At 35.0% G+C, this 6000-nt stretch overlaps 1 protein-coding gene across 6 annotated transcripts in view; it reads right to left on the bottom strand.

The window, feature by feature from the left end:
• The window catches only part of Oseg2 (intraflagellar transport protein Oseg2), a 40428-nt gene that overhangs the window by 12472 nt on the left and 21956 nt on the right, over positions 1 to 6000 (bottom strand). Inside the window, exons 14-15 of one of the 6 annotated variants that reach the window (XR_011721769.1) lie at positions 976 to 1675; positions 375 to 775 (exon numbers count right to left, since the gene is read on the bottom strand). The exons of 4 other annotated variants lie outside the window; for them this stretch is intronic. The gene's annotated coding sequence lies outside the window, so the exon portion shown is untranslated. Of the gene's footprint in view, positions 1 to 374; positions 1676 to 6000 lie in introns of all 6 variants that reach the window. One more of the 6 variants, XR_011721768.1, reaches the window with a different exon arrangement.

Genomic DNA, 6000 nt, shown 5'->3' with positions numbered 1-6000 from the left:
TTTGTTATTATTAAGGATAGAATTACCGAAAGAACGAAAGAACATAAGCATTTTCAAGCCGCGTCATTGTCCTGAAGCGAAACAATCGACAAGTCGCAAACGAGCAACGTAGCGATAAAAAGCGAAAAAAATCATTACAGTATGATAGGCAGCTCTCGGCAGCTAATTTTTGTGAATTTCGCAAGATAATAAAGTGAACTAAAGCCCTAAATTTGGATCTTCGCGGAATATAGCAAAATATATAACTTTCCATCCAGTTGAAAATAGAAGTTTATAAAATTATATTATCTTCGTAAGGCAGAATCATGCCTTGTTTCAACACGTTACAAATTAAATTTATAGGTTATATTAGTGTAAAAACATTTTCTACATACCTGCAGGAGTTACTTCCATGTCATAGAATTAAAATCAAACACTTCGCTTTCAAGCTATCCGATATATAATATACCGTAATTTTCTTTCCTTTGTTACGTGATGCGTGCGCTCTGAACGAAGGCTAACTTTGAACTGAGCTCACAGACGCAGGTATGAGGATAGGGCCTTTTCCTTTTACAATTGAATGCACCAAACATCCTTCTACCCATCCCACCAGTCAAAATTCTCCGAATCAAATTTTCACTTTTTAGGTTTTGGCCAGCTTTTTGGGATTTGGCCCCACTGTGCGCCCGTACAGTGCCACACGTAGTACAAGGCGCTTGTTCGAGCTTCGCTAGCGCCTAAGCTATTAACCGTAGAGTAGGGCTCTCACGGACTTTTTTATAGGAAATTTTATGCTCTACGAAAAAGGTCCAGTACAATTTTGTCGTAAAGTGCACCGTTTTCGATACGGAGGCGTCAATATGAAAAAAGAACACGGAATTACTCTTTCTTTTTTCATATCATCGCCTCCGTATCGAAAACGCAGCAGTTTGCGGAAAAATTGTACAAGACCTTTTTTATTGAGCAAAAAATTTTCTATAAAAAAAAATGATGTACCTAAAATCAATCCCTTCTTAGCGCTACCCAGGATGAACGACGTGGACGTGATAGGGTTCTCATCCCATTGGGGTGCTTTTTTAATGTGAGTCCCCTTGCCTCTCACGAATCGAGGTGCTTTTTGGACGTGAGTCCCCTTGCCTCTCACGAATCGGGGTGCTTTTTGGACGTGAGTCCCCTTGCCTCTCACGAACCGAGGTACTTTTTGTTTCCGAGCGATTGGGGTGGTTTTTCCATTTGGAAAGATATTATTTCTTTCTTTTAGGTGCCTTTTCAATTTCAAATTCAAAAGTTTCCGTAGAAGTTGAGTATTGTCTGCATATAATTTTATTGTCCACTGTTGGTACGAACGAGTGGAAGCCTCGTGTCCCTTTAATTGCTTGAGCTTTACTGAAGCGTTTTTTTAAACTTTTATTTTTTTTGTCGTGCTCGTTTTTCGTGCAGAACAGCATTCTTATATTTGGCAAAGCATTTTTACCCCACTCATATAAATCATTAGCGGTCAAAATTTGATTACTGCTTTCGCGCTGTAGACTAGCCCGACCAGCTTCTCGTTTGACAGTACCTCCTATGCCATCACATGGACTTTTCCCGTGAGAAGTAGCAAAAAATTCCCAACGAGCGTCAACTCCAAAAGCGCGTTTGTGATAAGCAAGATTAATGAAATTGCTTTTATTTTTGTATTGGGCAGCCGCACCATCTGTAAAATACATTACTTTTTTAATTGAATACTTAGCTTTCAAGTCAGTTAGTAGTTTTTCTATAAAGAGATTGACAGCGCTAGTGTTATGTTCTAAATCTTCAGAAATAACTACATAGCTTTCGCATACAACTTTGTCATCTTTTTTTAAATAAACTACAGCAGGATGAATAGTTATCTGATTTTTACTCCAATATTCACTCTGCACAGCATTTTGAATGATAGTCTCGTAGTTCTGAGAAAAATCAAACAATACTATAAATACACCTTCCTCAAGAGATTCTTTAGAGTCTTTAAGAAATTGGCTTTGCTTTTTCGCTATAAAATCATGCTTAAGCAGATTAACGAGATGAGATTTAAGTTTCTCTAAATATTTCTCAGTAGTGTCACAAAAAGTATCTAATGAAGTGCGATCGGTTGAAGTCCAGCCATTGTAGGTGATTTTTGTAATGAAATGGCTTTCAAAAAGTTCCTTCAATTTTTCAATCAATGGTACAACACCTGGACAAGATTGACAAGATCCTAAATAGCAAGAAGATGTTTTGGAATCACAAATCATTGAAGACAACATGGTTTTATATGATGTTAAGAACATGAGAGTTTCATCGTCAGCAATAAGTTCATTAATATTAACTCCATCAATTAAAAGTTTTGTGTTTTCGTGAATTTTGCAGACACAAATGGAATGCGTACCACTAGCACCTGCAAAGATACACTCTTTAGGACGCAATTTAACAAATTTTGAGAAGCCAATTTTTAAATTTGGAAACTGTAATTTAAAGCTCGCATAAACTTCCTTTAAGTTCCCTAAAATTAAACGTTTTTGTATTAATTTCCGAGTACCATCAACTTGCTTTACCGAGACACAGTCTTTCTTCCCTGGTAACTGTCGACTAATATCGCATTCATAATAAAATTCTCGAACGAGTTGAACCGTCTGTTCTGGTAATTTTTTACCTTGTATTGGATTTGGTGATGATCCAATGCCACATTTAGCATGCAACTGTGCAGCTTTTTTAGCAAGACTATACGGTACCTTAAACTCAGAAACTATTTTTTGAACGCTCCAACCTTTCGGAACCATCGTTAAAAGTTCTGTCATACGGGATTTACTCGGCTTTTTATCTATTTCCTCTTTGATTTCTATAATGAGGTCTTCTAGATCTTTTTTAGCGCTATCAGTTTCAGTATGTTGAAATACTTTTCTTAATTCGTTCTCAAAAGCTTCCCGAATTTCACTTATTTTCTTTTGTTGTCCCAACTTCGTTCGAAGATCATTCCTAACTGTAATTGATTCAAGACCTAATATCTGCAAAATTGCATTTAATTTTTCTACATCTTTCTTTGTCTTAATATCACTTTCTATGTTTTCAACGAAATTTCTAGTAGAATCATCTTCAGGCTCTTCAAACTCCATTGCTTCAGAAAAGTTAGCATTAAATTCACATAAGCCTGAAATAGGCTGTTCCAACTCCATTTCTTTAAATGTGTTTTCGCTAACAATTGAAGATTTACTTTCTTTATTTATTTGTAAGCGACAACTATCGCAAATAAATTTACCCTGCTCAACTGCAAATTGTTCACTAATTTTTTTAGAAATTAAGCGAAGTTTTTTCGGATTAACAACGCCGTGTGGCTTCCTTTTACAAGGATTAAAGCATTGCTTTCGCGGCATTGTGTCGATTAACAATCGATCTTTCTTAAATCTACTTATTACAAATTATAAAAGAAAACAGATAAAACTGAAAATATTATTTACACACATATATATACATATATATATAATGTTAAAGCGGTAGTAAAAATACGATGAAATGGGCAGACAGCAAGTGTACGCAACTCCACGGAGAGAAATTCCGAAATCTGCACTTATCTTCGCTTTCAAATTACCCACGCGTATGAAGTATCAAGCCAAGCCGTCTTTTGTCTCATCCTGTGAATTTCTTCCACGCATGCATTTGCGCTAATTCGGGCTTCACTAGTGCCTAAGCTATTAACTTTACACTAGAGCTCTACGGGACTTTTTTATAGGAAATTTTTTGCTCAACATAGCTTCCTCATAGAGGAAGCTTTGTTTTCGTGAATTTCGTATATGAACCTTTGATTGCGTTTAAGTTGGGTTTAGTCTTCAACCAAATTTAAAAAAATTATATATGAAATAGGGGTAGAAGAAACCAACGAAGAGATTAGTTTTTGAGTTTTTTCTGCCAATATGTTAAGATTGTTTTCATATTAACGCCTCTGTATCGAAAACGGTACACTTTACGACAAAATTGTACTGGACCTTTTTCGTAGAGCATAAAATTTCCTATAAAAAAGTCCGTGAGAGCCCTACTCTACGGTTAATAGCTTAGGCGCTAGCGAAGCTCAAACAAGCGCCTTGTACTACGTGTGGCACTGTACGGGCGGGCCGCGCGGCGCGGCGCGGTGCTGCACGCTTTCACGAAAATTGCGATATCTCAGAACCTATTAGAGTCTCCATCAATTTTTTTTTTTAAAGAAAGGTTACACTATAAGGAATATTTTATTATCTTACAAAATTTCTGACAAATTGGTCCCGTTCGAATAAAAACGATTCCAAAAAATATTTTTACTTTTTTTGGTCAAAATTAAAAAATTTGTTTTCAATAATGCAATAGTCTAAAAAGGCATGATTTCAAGTATAACATATTAAAATTTTATTAAAATCCGATGAATAGTTTCGTAAATATTAATACTTAAAAAAATACTTAGTAAAAAATTTAACATGGCGTAACTTTTACAATTTTCAAAATTTTTAAAAATCCTTTGACCTTTTAATTTCTCTTATCCAATACTATAATTTCACCAATTTGCAAATCAATCCGGAAACCACGTCCAAATCGTGATATTTCTGACGTATTCTTACCCAAGACAAACTCAACAGTTGTGTCTGCTGAACGCGGCCAATAATACGAGAGATATCTGTTCTTGTCTAACGAGGCATCTGTTACGACATATCTGCCAAAGCTCGTTCTTTGAAACGGCTTTATAGATCGCAAAATCCTTTTACAGGAGTAAAGTATAGATACTAATGAAGAGTGGGAATATAAAGAAAATAGTGATAATTGGAAAAAATGTAAAAATGCCTAACGAGGCATCTGTACGACATATCTGTCAAAGCTCGTTCTTTGAAACGGCTTCATAGATCGCAAAATCCTTTTACAGGAGTAAAGTATAGGTACTAATGAAGAGTGGGAATATAAAAAAATTAGTGATAATTGAAAAAAATGTAAAAATGCCTAACGATCGAGGCATCTGTACGACATATCTGTCAAAGCTTGTTCTTTGAAACGGCTTCATAGATCGCAAAATCCTTTTACAGGAGTAAAGTATAGGTACTAATGAAGAGTGGGAATATAAAAAAATTAGTGATAATTGAAAAAAATGTAAAAATGCCTAACGAGGCATCTGTACGACATATCTGTCAAAGCTCGTTCTTTAAAACGGCTTTATAGATCGCAAAATCCTTTTACAGGAGTAAAGTTTAGGTACTAAGAGTGGGAATATAAAAAAATTAGTGATAATTGAAAAAAATGTAAAAATGCCTAACGAGATATCTGTATCATATATCTGTCCTGGTTCGATTGCTGCGTGCGCCATCGCGCCATCTCTCGCAAGATCCGTGAACTACTGCTACACATGATTGCTGCTCTGCTTACTAGCCTGCGTGAATATTTTTGTGAAAAATATACACGATTTCTTCGAAGCTCTCATTTTTATTCCAGGCTTTCAAACCTATTAGAAGTTAGCCCCCCACTTTTATAATTAACATATTTTCACGGTTGTGCTGAATTGTGCTAGGTTTGTGCTAACATTGTGCTAAAATATTATTTTAAAAAAATAATAACAGAAAGAGCTACGATAAAAAAATAAATTATATCCAAAAATGATTTTTTTATCGTAACTTTTTTTGTTATAATTTTTTTTAAATAATATTTTAGCACAATGTTAGCACAACTTAGCACAACTCAGCACAATCGAAAAAATTGAAAAAAACGAAAAGTAGGGGGTTGACCTAAAAATTATTATTTTTTATTTTTTCGTATTTTTCATATTATGGTTATAATATTCGAGCACAATATAGCACAAACCTAGCATAATTCAGCACAACTTCCGGTTTTCTAGGAACAACAATGTAAAGAGCACTTTACTCTTGAACGCTCAAATTTTATAATTCAGATTTGTAATAATCTAGTGGTGAGTGTAATATTAATTACCTAAGACCTCTCTTTGTCATGCACTTATTGCATGCATATAAGCCGTTCCACCGCGACAAGGTGGAGGTCATTGGAACAGTTTATTTT

The sequence above is a fragment of the Temnothorax nylanderi genome, unplaced genomic scaffold, assembly GCF_030848795.1.
Source record: "Temnothorax nylanderi isolate EJ_2023f unplaced genomic scaffold, tnyl_v1.0 TNYL_tig0722_pilon, whole genome shotgun sequence".
NCBI classification, from domain to species: Eukaryota; Metazoa; Arthropoda; class Insecta; order Hymenoptera; family Formicidae; genus Temnothorax; species Temnothorax nylanderi.
The sequence above is the reverse complement of the archived record's forward strand: the minus strand, read 5'-3'. Positions and strand labels throughout refer to the sequence as shown.